The following is a 12559-nucleotide window of genomic DNA, read 5'->3' as shown; positions in this document are numbered from 1 at the left end:
GCGTGCGCGTCGGGGGGAGGGGGCGGCCGGGAGCCGGCGCTGGGCCGGGGGAGGGGCGGAGGGGAGGAAGGGAGGGTGGCGCGGCCCCGGGGAGCGGGAACCGGGAGGGAGGGGGCGCCGGGCCGCGGCCGGGCGGCGCGCGCGTCCTCTTCTGCCCCATCCTCGGGTCCCCCCCCGCGGCCCCGCCCCCGGCCCGAGGGCAGCGCTAGGACACGGCCTGGGAGGTGGCCTGGGGGTGGCTGGCGGGCGGGCGGGGTGGTTGGCGGGGAGGGACGTCCCGCCCTCGGGGAAGCCCGGAGAGGGGGCGGCGCGCGGAGGAGGACCGGCGGGAGGGCGTGTGGGCCCAGAGGAAAAGACCCAAAGACCGGGAAGATGGAGGAGGTCGCGGCGGCCGAGGGGGCGGGGGGCCCTCGTCTGCCTCCCGCGGGGTCACCTTGGCCAGGCCCCCAGCGGCCCGGGGCGGCGGGGAGGGCGGCGGCAGTGCCTCTCCGCGGGCCCTGATTTCTCCGCCCAGCCCAGTTCCAGGAACGCGCGGGCAGCGCCCGGCGGGCAGAGGCCGGGGCGCCGGATTTGGGGCGGCGCAAGCGAGGGTTCGAGGCTGGTCTCAGCCCCTCCTTCCCGTCCGACGTCTGGCTGCTGGTCCTCGCCTTGTCCTCGGCCTCAGTTTCCTCGGTGGAATAGGAAGGAGTCCCCACCGCGGTCTTGGTGCCAGCAGTTGGGGACAACCTGCATCATCAGCGCGAGCGCCTGCGAGGATGGTTGATCGCGCCTGAACCCTCAGCGCCCAGCGCGATGCGGAGGGTTAAGAAGTGCAAGTAGTGAGAAATCAGCTGCAGCAGGCTAAGTTGATTTCCACCTCCTGAGATTGAATCCCAGACTCGAATTCTTTAAGTGTGTTGTGTTTGGGTCAACCCGGAGACCCCGCCTAATTATCTTCTTGCTGTCAGGTGGCAAATCTTGGTTCAAAAACAAACCCTCCTGGTGTTGGCCAGCGCTGCCGGTTGGCCTTGAGGAGTCCGGGAGAGGAAAAGCATGCACTCTAAGCGAAGCGTCTTGATTCTGGGTGTAATTTTGCCTTCATTCGTGCACTTGGTGCCCGGCCAGAACCTGAGAGGAGCAGGTCTTCATCACTCAGCGTCCTCAGTGCCTGGCACCATGCTCCCGCACATAGTAGATGTTCAGGATGTTTCTCGAATGGACACAGAGCAGGTGCTCATTACATCTTAAGTGGTCAGGTAGGTATAGTAGTGCTCACGACTGTTGGGTGAATGGGCACATAATTGGTGCTGTGAGCTGTTATGTGGGCAGGTAGTAAACGCTCATTACATTTCCAGCAAACGGATACATAATAGGTTGCATAAATGGACAAGTAATACGTACTCATGACTGTTGCATGAACAGACAAGAGGCTGTTGGGTGATACATGAAAGGCCAGTAGGCCCGCACCATTTGGAGGTGACCTTCCCTGTTCCCACCCCACCCCACCCCAGTTTCCCTGTGTGAATAATGTGGAGTGAGGCCGGGTTAAACATTAGCCGGCAGATGGTCCGGAGGGAAGGCCAGCTTCAGGACCTAGCACCTGCTAGGAGGGGACTGTTAAGGGCCGATGCTCTGGGTTCTGGGTCCTCTGACCAGCCAGTGCATGGGGAGGGGGAGGGGCCAAGGGCCACAGAGCGCCCCTTCCTGCCTCCCGGATTTGGCCCTCAGGGGGCCCTGCAGCCTGGGGCCTCACTTTGTTCCAGTTGGCCCTGCAGGCTCCAGCTGCGAGGGAATGCAGGTATATCCTAAAAGGTACACAAGGGGCTAGTTTTAAATCTGTTAAAACTGCTTATGGACGGCTTACAGGATGCCAGTGACAGTGGGGACAGATAGTAAACAATCCCAGCCATCCTTGCCCTCCTGGGTCTCACAGTTCAGCTGCAACTGATTCAGGTGAAATCCACAGGTCTCCACACTATGAGGGGACCTGACCACAAGAAACCTTAACCTGTGAGGACCTTTCTCATTTGTTTTTCTGCTCCCCTGTGTTTTCATGGACAAGCACTTTGCTCCCAGTGAGAACTCTGATTTAGGATTCCCACATTTGGATGGTAAATAATAGTATCTCCTTTCTGAGGTTGTTATGGAAATTAAATGAGGTATATTCTCAATACACATTAGCAGTCACTACTAGGAATCAAGAGGCTTCCCAGATGCCGTTAGTAGTAAAGGACTTGCCTACCAATGCAGGAGACATAAGAGACACAGGTTTGATCCCTGGGTCAGGAAGATCCCCGGGAGGGGAGGGTGAGGGAACAGCAACCCACGCCAGTATTCATGCCTGGAGAATCCCATGGACAGAGCCCTGGCAGGCTACAGTCTATAGGGTCACAGAAGTCCGACATGACCGAAGCAACTTGGCACATATGTACACCCACAGCAGGTAGCATTAAGCCTGACCCACTGCATTTCAATTCCAGGACCCAGTTGGTGTCCCCTTCGCTGCAGACAAACCCCTAAATTTGGCACCTGCAAACCCAAGAAGAATGAGGAACTCTATATAATTTTGGTGGAGTCAACCCAACCAGAAACCCTCAATTCCCAGCCAGACCAGTTCTTTCTCTGAATGAGATGGTTTACTTTCATTATATTCACAGTAACCCTGAGGGTGGGTCCTATGGTTATTCCCATTTTGCTGAGAAAGAAACTGAGGCAGAGATTAAGTGACATGGCCAAGGTCTTAGAAGATAGAAGGAGGCATAGACCAAGTTGTGGTCTCAATCAATCTGAGTCCAAAGCATTTGTTATAATTGCTGCCTCCCTGGGGCATCAACTAAGTGATGGGATGGAGTGTGGAACATTTCAGAGGGCCAGACTCAGAGAGGGTTTTTCATGGTATGCTTTTCTGGGAGGCAGCATTTGTTATGGCAGTCAGGCCAAGCATGGCCTTCTAAGTGCAAGGTGGGTGAACAGGGATATCTTCTTTCCCTAGTGACACTAGATTTCCTCCCTCCAGGAGCCCTTATTCTGAGTACCCATCCTTTGTCACCTGCTCCCCTCCCATGTGTTTTGTACTGTCTATTAGAGCATAAATTCCCCAAGAAGTAGAATAGGGGACAGTATCTGTTTTGTCACCCCCCTACAGGGTCCTGCCCAGGGCCTGGCATCATCATAAATATTGCTGTTAGAGACTGAAAGTTTGTGTCCTCCTCTGTATTCATATACTGAAGCTCTACTTCCAACCCTGAGGTGATAATATTTGCACATGGGGCCCTTAGGAGGTAATTAGGTTTAAATAAGTTCATGCAGTCCCCATGATGTGATCGGTGCCCCTATAAGAAGAGGAAGAAAGTTGGAGCTCTCTCTTTCCCTCCCTTTCTTCCTCTCATGTGAGGACACAGCAAGAAGGTGGCTGTCTGCAAGCAAGGATACGAGCCCTCACCAGGAAATGAGTCTGTGAGCACTTTGATCATGGACTTCCAGCCTTCAGAAGTGTGAGAAATAATGGTTGGTTAAGCCACCCAGCCTGTGTATTTTGTTATAGCCACTGGAACTAAGATAATTGCTAATATATTTGGGGGCTGAATATTGTCCCTTAATCCTTCATCAGTGAACTTTTTTTTCCCCATGCTGCGTGGCTTGCAAGATCTTAGTTCCCCAATGAGGAATCAAACCGAGGCCACCCCACCCCCACCCCCGCCCCAGCAGTGAAAGCACCAAGCCCTAACCACTGGACCACCAGGGAATTCCCAATAAACATTTATTGAACATCTCCTAGGTTCCCGTTCATTCAACAGATGCCTATTAAACTGTTATCACATGTTCATTCAACAACATTTATTGAGGGTCTGTTGCATGCTGGGCTAGCAAACTCATCCAGGTTTCCAAGGGGATCGCTCAGTCTAGGGTGGGCTCCTTACCTGTCAGTACCCAGAAGGGACATGACTCACTCATTCACACACATATACCTGCCCACTTAGTACATGGCTCTTTGGTTAACACATGATGAGTTTCAGTACAGGAGTAACTCAGCTGTATAAATATGGTTCTTTTCTTTCCAGAGCCTTTAATCTATTCAAGGGACTGGAATTGAATAATACAAGACAACATGTGAGCCTGAAGACTTGTTTCAGATGTAGGAGAGGTAATAGGAACCAGGATAGATGAATGGTATCTATCAAACCCCAAACTCTAGCTCTTAACCTCAGCCAAGTCATCAACTCTCTTCTAGTTTCCCTGTCTGAGAAACGGTGATCCTCATGCCTGCTACGGGGCTATATGAGGCTCTACTAAGAGGGAACACAAAGGGCTGGAAGGGAGAAACAGCGCAGCAAATGGTAGCTGCGCTATTATTATTAATGAAGCCTGCAACCCACTGTGAGTGGGGCCCAGGCACAAGGATGGAGCTGTGGCAAGAAGTGAGATCAGGGTGACTTATTAACCTTGAGCAGTCAGCCTGGAGAGCTCTCTCCCCGTTGGCGCTGGCTTGCCATGGCTGCAAGGCTGGGGCTGACTATGGGTGGGGTGTTTATTCTGGGAATCAGCTCTGACTGTTCCTCACTCTCAGCTCCAGAGAGAAAGAAGGGCTTTGAGTCAGAACCGAGGGCCCTGCTGGGCCCAGCATGTATGACCCAGCCCACCTGCCAGCAGGGCCCCTGACTGAGAACGCCCGGGAGGCACAGCCCCCAGGGCCAGCAGGGTCTTTTGGGTTTGACACACACTCTCCCACTGGAGATACACCTGACCCCTAGAGGGCCTGAAGCGCTCAGCTTTTGGAGTTTTGGAGGCTGAGCTCTAGACGTCAGCCTGGAGTGAGGCTCCTGGGCAGGGAGGGACAGACACTGGATGTGGGGGTGTCCATGCTGGCTTTTCCGCCCCTATAAATAAGTGGCCCCAGTTTCCTTCATCAGGGCTCCATGGACATTCACCTGTTCAGTCGCACAAACCTGACACTTATCAGGGCTCATCCACCCCCAAGGGTGATTTGGGGCTTCCCTGGTAGATTAGTTGGTGAAGAATCTGCCTGCACCGCAGGAGACTCCAGGTTCATCCGTGGGTCGGGAAGATCCCCTGGAGAAGGAAATGGCAACCCGCTCCAGTATTCTTGCCTGGAAAATCCTAGGGACAGAAGAACCTTGCAGGCTACAGTCCACGGGGTCCCAAGAGTCGGACACGACTTGGCAACTAAACCACCACCATACTTCACTGAATGTTCTGCCTTCACCATCTTGGGATTATTAATCATTCTGAACAGACCCAGTGCTTTTTCATTTTTGCACTGGATCGGGTCCATTGTGCAGCCTGTCCTGCGCCCCTGCTTTGTTTTCCCCCCTAGTCTTCCTCAAGTGAAGGAGGTTTTCAGATCCACCCCTCAGCCACGCCCAGCCACCCTGGAGTGCCTTAAGTAATAAGCCCATTTCTTGAAAGGGGCGGGGGTGAGCACCTGCCACTTCAGCCTAACGGTACCAACCTTCCCGGAAAAAGGCCCAAGGAGTGGGGCTGTGTGGTGGTGGGTAAGTCACTCAACTTTCTGATCTTCTGATTATTGAGACAATGTTTTATTTAGCTGAGGATTAAAGAGGTAGTTCATATAATACACAGTGCTTGGTGGCGTAAGCGCTCAATCCATTAGAACTATTATCAATATCGTTTTTAAAAAGGAGGATTCTTTCAGGCGCTAACTTGGAGAGACGGAGGGAAGGGTCAGCCCATCCCTACGGACCTGCCCCGGGAAGGAGGAGCCGCCCCTCCCCCGACCCCGCCCCGCTGTCTTCCGAGGGAGGAGACCCCACCGCGGTAGGGACGAGGGGGCGGAGGAGCGGGAGCGACACATTTTTGAGTCGTGACCAAGTGGAAACTCCCTCCCAGAGGCGGAAGCCGGGGGCGCCCCACTGGGGCCAGAGCCTCCGCCGAGGCGGGATCCGCGGCCTGGGGCGGGGCGGGGCGCCGCGGGGTGGGGGTGGGGGTGGGGGTGGGGGACCCGGGACCCGCCCCTCGCCTCATGAATATAAACGAGCCGGCGGAGGAGAGCGGAAGTGCGAGGAAGCCCTGCCCCTGCTGGCCCCGCCTTCGCCGCGGGCCCGCGGCCGGAGGGGTGTGGCCTTGCCGCAGACGCCCCGCCCCTCCCGCCCGTTGGGCTGGGCCTGCTTCCGGCCGGCGCGCCCCGGACGTGACCTCGCGCGGGCGCGCGCCGGAGCCGCCCTCGGGGAGGTACCCGCGCCCCTCGCGCAGGTAGGGCCGCCCTTTGTCTCCGGCGCCGGCCCCCGGGGCCTGGGTTTCCACCACCCGCCCGGCCAGAGGCCCCAGTGCTCGCTGCTCCTCTAGCTCCGACCCGGCTTGGCGGCCCCCAGGGCGCGATCTGGCCCCTGAGTCAGGCTCGCAGTCGCGCCTGCAACCCGGGAGGCGCGACAGGAACCCATTCACTCCAGCGCGGGCTCCCCGGGGGCAGAAGGCTGCAAAAGCCCTGCATCTCACCGGGCTTGTGCTCCAGAGCGAGAGAGGCCAGCGGGTGCATCAGTAGAACGTCCAGTATATCGGATGAGTGTCAGGGTGAGAACAAAAGCACGGGATGGCACACCCAGGCCGCTGAGGGGGGCCTGGAGAAGGTGACTTTTGAGCGAAGACCCGGAGGAAGCGAGGAAACAGGCCTGTGCCTGGGGGTGTCGGAGGCAGCCGGGCATTGAGGATGGTGTGGCTGGAATGGAGACAGGCAGAAGGAAAGGATGGAATCATGATAATAATGGCTCAGTGTTGAGCAGGTGCCCTGCAAAGTGCTAGGTGCTCTATGTATATTACTTTTTTTAAGCCTCAGGACAGCCCGGACCTGGGCGCTAGCATTATCTGAGAGGAAATCAGTCTCAGGCAGGCTAAATAACTTGCCCAAGGTCGCACAGCATTGGAGCCCAAGGAGACTGGCGTCATTGCCCGATACACCCAAGAGACCCAGAATAAGGTGAACTTGACCGAGTCAGGTTCTTGTGCCGCACCTCAATTTCCTCCCAAAGTGCTGGAGGAAGAGGGTGTGACTGACCCCCTGAAGGGAAGAACGGGCAGGCAGGGCCTTTTAGCTAACAATCTTCCCCAAAGCCAGCTTGCTGTAATTCATACCCAGCCCTGAAATCCAGCCTGAAATCTACACAGAATGAGGATGTAGCAGGAGTCTTCGAGGATGTCTGCCTATGAACGAGAGGCTTTTATTGCCTGGGAGGCACTTGTCACCCCTCCAGGCTCTGGAGCAGGTACAAGTGGGCTTGGGAAGGGAGGACAGAAGGATGGGGGCGGGGGCGGGGGCGGCGGCGGTCGGTCGGGTGGAGCTCGGGGAGGAAGAGCCCTGTGAGCCTCAGTGCTCCAGAGCAGTAATAAAGGCGGAGTCAACCAGACAGACAGGCTCTGTGTGCGTGCAACCAGCTAGTGCAGAACAAGCAGAATCCCCCAAACATCCCTGCGAGCCTGGAGAAATTAACACACACACACACACACACACACACGAAACAAAACCCACCCATGTCTGCACCTGCAGCAGATTTCTTTGACCACTGCTCAGACCAGAGGGAAAGGGCCTCAGTGCTTCCTATTTGGGTTTGGCTGGCCATGCTGACCGCTCTCTGCTGTGGGAAGGGACAATCTCCTGTGAAGATTTGCTTATGCACTTAAGGTGGCTCGGATGGTAAAGCCTCTGTCTACAATGCAGAAGACCCGAGTTCAATCCCTGGGTTGGGAAGATCCCCTGGAGAAGGAAGTGGCAGTCCACTCCAGGACTATTGCCTGGAAAATCCCATGGACAGAGGAGCCTGGTAGGCTACAGCCCATGGGGTCGCAAAGAGTCGGACACGACTTAGCCACTTCACTTCTGATCCTGAGAGTTTCTAACAGGGCAAGGGTGGTGAGTCTTCAGCTTTGCTCCTTCTCTAACCTGGCACAGGCTCCAGCCTCGGCCTCTGGGCCATGGTGTGAAATGTGGCACTGGGAGGATTAGTCATGTGCCGCATTCCTCTGTGTTGGAGCACAGTCCTGGTGGTACAGGACCACAGTGGAATTTACCATCATGCCCATTTGGTAGATGCTCAGAGAGGTTAAGTGGTTGGACTGAGTGTGCACAGCTGTCAAGGAGCAGAGGGGACTTCTTTGGTGGTCTAGTGGCCAAGACTCCTGGCTCCCAATCCCGGGCCCCGGGTTTGATCTCCAGTCAGGGAACTAGATGCCGCATACTGCAACTAAGAGTTCAAATTCCACAACCAAAGATCTCACATGCTGCAAAGAAGATTGAGGATCCCCTGTGCCCCAACTAAGACCCAGCCAAATAAATTTTTTTTTTTTTTAAGGACCAGAGGTGGGATCCTAGTCCAAATCATTTGACTCCAGAGCCCTGCCCCTCAGGGAGCTGATTCACCCTGTAGAGAAGATATATTTCGTGTTTGGCCTGGAGACAACCCCCCACCCCTGCCGACCCCCCCCCCACCACACACACATATACTCTGTGGGGTTGTAGGGGTGGCAGAGGGGACAATGACCAAAGGGGATGGAGACACTTTCTGCTCTTCTTTCTTAGCCACACAGTCTCCAGGCCTTTGCGTCTGGGTCAGATAGGTCAGTCCCTTCTCAGGGTGGGAGTGCTGCAGGTGGGGCCAGAGGCACCTTGGGGGCACCCGGCAGGCAGGAGGCTTCCCTGGGAGAATGACTCTTATTCTACCTGGGCTCCTGGGACCTTCTGTACACCCTGGCCTTGAACTGAGGGGGCGGCTGGAGCTCTGGCCGCTGACCAGGTAGGCTGAGAATGTGGGAGTGTCCGGGTGGAGGGGGAGAGGTCTGAGGTGTCACATTGGAGTGCTGCAAGTCACAGGGATGAAACTGGAGAGAATGCCCGAACAAGCTGAGAGCTGGTCCCCTCAGATCAGTCTCGCTGTGTTGTCTGTCACCTGCTGAACTGGAGAGCTTCTGAACCTTACAGCCGCAGTGGTTCTCAAACTGAGAGACTTACTGAGGGCGGGGCCCAGGGGTACACATTTCTAACAAGCTCCCAAGCAGTTAAGATGCATCTGGTCCTCTGACTGAACCTGGAAAACCACGGTCCTGGACCTCCCAGCCAGGCAGCCATGAGAAACCCCTTCTGGAGCCTTCTAGCAGATCCAGAGCCTGGTGTGTGTGTGTAAATGTTTTCCACGACTGGATTTAAGTGCATTCCACTCTCCGTTGGGGTGCTGTCATCAGCTGAGCTTCCCTGTTTAAAATAAATGATGGAGTCTCAAGTGATAGCTCTGCCTCGATCCATCCCCGGCCGTTTCCCCCAAAGAGCAGGCTGCCCCATCACCCGCTTACCGCTGAGCCACTTACCGCTGAGCTGTCCTGAGCCTTCCCCCTGGGCAGACCTCCTTCCAGCTGTCCTTCCCGAAGCCCTCCGGGGTCTGCACCGCCTGCCTGCCTGTGGGCCCCTAAAGCTGGGTATTCCCTAGGATTCCTTCCTTGGTCCTTTTCTGTTTGATTCCTTTCCTCAGTTGAAGAGGCAAAAGTGAGGGGGAGGGATTTCCCTGGTTGTTCAGTGGCTAAGACTCTGTGCTCCCAGTTAAAGGGGTCTGGGTTCAATCCCTGGTTGGGGAACTAGGTCCCACATGCTGTGACTGAAAGATCCTATATGCTGTAAGGAAGATCTCTCTTGCTGCAACTAAGACCCAGTGCAGCCAAATAAATAAATGGGTTTTTCTTAAAGTGAGAGAGGAACCTCATCTCTATCCAGGAGAGTCCCCTCAGTGCTACCCAGCTTCTGAGGTGCATCAGCCTGACATTTTCAGGGGCGAGCGTGATATCTCCCCTCGGCTAACCCTGTGGAGCTCTTCGATATAGGCTCTGACTTGAGGGGAGTCTGGCCACACCTGTCACCCTGAGGGGGGTCCACCCACCGTGGGTTCCTCGATGCTCCTTCCAAGCTGTACCCCTGACAGGAAAGAGTGCCCATCCCAGTAGCCAGGCTTCCAGCTGGAAACTTCTGACTTCTTTCTGCTTTCCCTGTTAAAAGTCATAGTGCCCTCTCACCTTCCAGACCCCTGAGTGCACACACACCCCCACCCACCACAAGGGTGTCTGTCCTGGTGTCCCAGGCTGGGGGTCTCTGTATTAATACCTTTTCTTTTATTACCACCCCCCGCCCGCCATCATACATCTCTTGAGTCCCTTTATCTGGCCACTGCAGTGAGGGGCTTTTGAACTCCCCAGTGGCCCCCTCACTTTCTGAGAACTTGACTCAGCCCAGAGGTGTCATCTGAACTGGACTACTTGGAGGCTGCCTGGCTTTTCCCCCATCTGTGTCAGGGGCCACGTGGCACTGAGTCAGTGCCCCTGCCTTGAGTCGGGGTCTTCGTTCAAATCCTGGCTTTGCCCTTCCCGGCCTTTAGCCTGGACGGATTCCTTGAGCCCCCCAAATTCCCATTTCCTTGTCTATAATGGCAAAGCAGGTATTAATAACAACAGTCTTATCTCACAAAGCACTTGTGAGGATTGATGATATGTAACCTTGTCTCTAGAATTCCTTGGCACATTTAATTTAAACACTGCTTGGCGCGTTTAATCCTCAAAACCATGCTGTCAGAGAATTCGTTGCTAGTCCAGTGGTTAACAGTCCACCTGCCAATGCAGGGGACTCAGGTTCGATCCTTGGTCTGGGAAGATCCCACATGCCGCAGGACAACTAAGCCCGTGTGCCACAACTGCTGAGCCCGAGTGCACCTGGAACCTGTGCTCCGCAACGAGAGAAGCCGCTGCAGTGATTCACCTGCACATGGCAGCTAGGGAGTAGCCAAGCCTGTGCTGCAGCAAAGCCCCATGCAGCCAAAAGTAAAATACAAAATAAATCTAAAACAAAATGCTGTCAGGTAGAAAGTCACTGTCAGGCCCAATTTGTAGATGGCGAGGGAGGCTCAGAGAAGCCAAGAAGTTGGGCATGCAGCTGTAAAGCAGCAGAGGTGGCCTTCAGTGGAAACCAGTTCACCCCAGAGCCTGAGCTTCTAACCACCAATCCCGACTCTGGGTTCTCTTCACCTTCTGTTCATTCATTCACCCATTCGGCAGGTATTTATGGTGTGCCTACTATCCAGGGCCGTGGCGTGAAGGAACAGGTGAAACTCCACTCTGTGAAGGTGCAGAGAGGAAGGCCTCAGTTCCTACAGGAACTCCTGGGGGCAATTGCCCAGGCTTCTCTTCCACACTCAATTCCTTGGAGGCACAGACCAGGATGCCCATCTCTCCTTTCCACTGCTCCTCATACCTGAAGGTCTCCAGGCGCTGGACTGGATTAGGGTTTGACCCTTGTGAAGGAGGAGGTGGATCACAGCAGGACAGGACCTGTTGTAGGGCTTGGAAACATTGGAATCCTCAGGGAGTGGGACAGTGCAGTCGCGAAAGGAATGGGGGTGCAGCTCCCCCAGCAGATGGCGGTCACAAAAGAGGAGGGGCAACAACAAGTGTTGAGGAAGAGAGGGAGGAATTGGAATGTTCTCCCACTGCTAGTGGGCATGTTGGGCATATCAGGTGGTGTGGCCACTGGCAGTTCCTCAGGATAGAGTCATCATTTGACCTGGCGACTTCACTCCCAGGTGTGCACCCAAGAGAAAACACATGTCCACGAAAAACCTGTACACAGACGTGCACAGCAGTGTTATTCGCAACAGTCAAAAGGTAGAAACAGCCCGAAGGTCCATCAATGGATGAATGAATAAACGTACTGGAATATTACTCAGCCAGGAGAAAGGCTGAAGAACTGACACAGGCTACCATGTGGATGACTGACATCACTTCTTTCAGCAAAAGAAGCCAGACACAAAAGACCACATACTGTATGATTCCTTTGCTCTGAAATGTTCAGAATAGGCCGATCCATAGATAGTAAATAGGTGAGTGGTTGCCAGAGGCTTGGGGCAGGGGTTGGGGTGGGGTGGGTAACTGGTAAGCAGTGCAGGGTTTCTTTGAGGGTGATGAAAATATTCTAAAATTGTGTTGAGGGTTGCACCACGTTGAAATACTGAAAAATCACTGAATTGTATACATTAAAATGGTAAGTTATATACTATGTGACTTATATTGTAATAAAGCTTTTATTAAAAAAAAAAAAAAAAAAAAAAAAAACTACTAGCCAGGAGCCTCCACTGGGGATACAGTGGTTAACACTCTGCGTTTCCAGTACTGGGGACTCAAGTTTGCTCCCTGGTTGGGAAGCTAAGATCCCACATGCCACACAACATGGTCAAAAAAAAAAAAAAAAGAATAATTAGCCAGATTTCCCTGCATCAGTGCTGACAGAAGGCATGAACACAAGAACTCAAAAACTTTCTGAGGAATCGAGAGACATTCTTTGGGGTTGCTTTGCTGTAGTTCTCGGGACACAGAGAAGTGACTGTAGATAAGGTTTCCGTTCATCCTTCAGGCCTCAGCTTACACGTGACTCCCGAGAGAGACCCTCCCTTAGTCGCTTGTCCTCTGTCAGCCTTTCTTTCTTTCCTTAAGAGTTATTCCTGCACTTGAAATTGTTATCTGTCTGTGGAGCTGATTCGGACTCTTTCTGGGTCCGGTTCCGGGCAGTCAGGGGCTTGCCTCT

Source organism: Capra hircus, chromosome 25 (assembly GCF_001704415.2).
Source record: "Capra hircus breed San Clemente chromosome 25, ASM170441v1, whole genome shotgun sequence".
Lineage (NCBI taxonomy): Eukaryota > Metazoa > Chordata > Mammalia > Artiodactyla > Bovidae > Capra > Capra hircus.
This window is presented reverse-complemented; position numbering follows the sequence as displayed.